A 204-nucleotide genomic window follows, 5' to 3' on the forward strand; every position below is an offset into this window, starting at 1 on the left:
AAAGGGGGAGGAATGCCCGGTACGGCTTCGCTCCCGAAAAGGAGATCGGAGCCACTTGTGGATTTCCTGTTTACGGAGGCAGTAGAGCAACAAGCTGAGAGCCTCTCCTGCAGGAACCCCCTGGCCTTGCACAACGGGGTAGCCTGAAGCCGAGCACAGCCTCCCCCTCCAGATGATGTACAACACAGTGCCTGGGGCAATGGA

The sequence above is a fragment of the Mesitornis unicolor genome, unplaced genomic scaffold (genome assembly GCF_000695765.1).
Source record: "Mesitornis unicolor isolate BGI_N332 unplaced genomic scaffold, ASM69576v1 scaffold35297, whole genome shotgun sequence".
In the NCBI taxonomy this organism is placed as follows: Eukaryota; Metazoa; Chordata; class Aves; order Mesitornithiformes; family Mesitornithidae; genus Mesitornis; species Mesitornis unicolor.